This window comes from Meleagris gallopavo, unplaced genomic scaffold, assembly GCF_000146605.3.
Source record: "Meleagris gallopavo isolate NT-WF06-2002-E0010 breed Aviagen turkey brand Nicholas breeding stock unplaced genomic scaffold, Turkey_5.1 ChrUn_random_7180001952200, whole genome shotgun sequence".
In the NCBI taxonomy this organism is placed as follows: domain Eukaryota; kingdom Metazoa; phylum Chordata; class Aves; order Galliformes; family Phasianidae; genus Meleagris; species Meleagris gallopavo.
This window is the reverse complement of record NW_011213312.1, coordinates 1-675: the sequence shown is the minus strand read 5'-3', so window position 1 is coordinate 675 and position 675 is coordinate 1. Positions and strand designations below refer to the sequence as shown.

Here is a 675-nt window from a genome sequence, read left to right as displayed (position 1 = left end):
CAGACCCCCATAGGACCCCCATTGAACCCCCCAGGTTTGGCTGCTTACAATGGAGCGGGCGCAGAGAGGCGGAGCCACGCTCAGAAGCTCCGCCTCCAGGAGGGGCTGATTGCTCTGTTGGTGGAGACACGATTGCGGAGGTGGGGCCAAACGCAGTCATGTGACCCGCTTGACCCCACCCCCAACCCGGAAGGTGGGCTCACCCTGAGCAGAGTGACCAATAGGGTGTGAGGGGCGGAGCGGGGGCGGGGCTTGTAGCGCTCCTGTGGGTGGATTAAGGTGTGGAGGCGTGGCTTAGCGAGGCCACGCCCCCTCCCCGGTGAGTGTCATCCAATCAGGGTGTGGCACTCACGGTGGGCGGAGCGACGGCCGGGGGCGGGGCCTGTGGAGCAGGGGCAGGGGGGCTTGGAGGGAGCCCTTGTTCTGCAGAACAATCGTGAAAAATAAATGCGCAAATGAGTATGCAAATCAATGCCTAATAGTTCACAAATAACAGGCATCTAGAAAATTGTATGCAAATCATATGCAAATGAAGCACACCCATATGTATCCCAGCCATGGCAACACCCCAGCTCCAGCTCCTCTCTAAGCCCCTCCCACCCCAATAGCCCGCCCACCCACACGCCCACCCACCTCATAGGCCCATCCACACCACACGCCCCAGCCAATCAGAAG

The 675-nt window shown here is 60.3% G+C and overlaps 1 long non-coding RNA gene across 1 annotated transcript; it reads right to left on the bottom strand.

The window, feature by feature from the left end:
* Positions 1-6: 6 nt before the first annotated feature.
* LOC104916965 lies at positions 7-595 on the bottom strand. The gene is made up of 3 exons (XR_796716.3): positions 353-595; positions 204-263; positions 7-114 (listed from the first exon to the last, which is right to left on the bottom strand). It is a non-coding gene; the product is annotated as an uncharacterized LOC104916965 (long non-coding RNA).
* Positions 596-675: the final 80 nt, after the last annotated feature.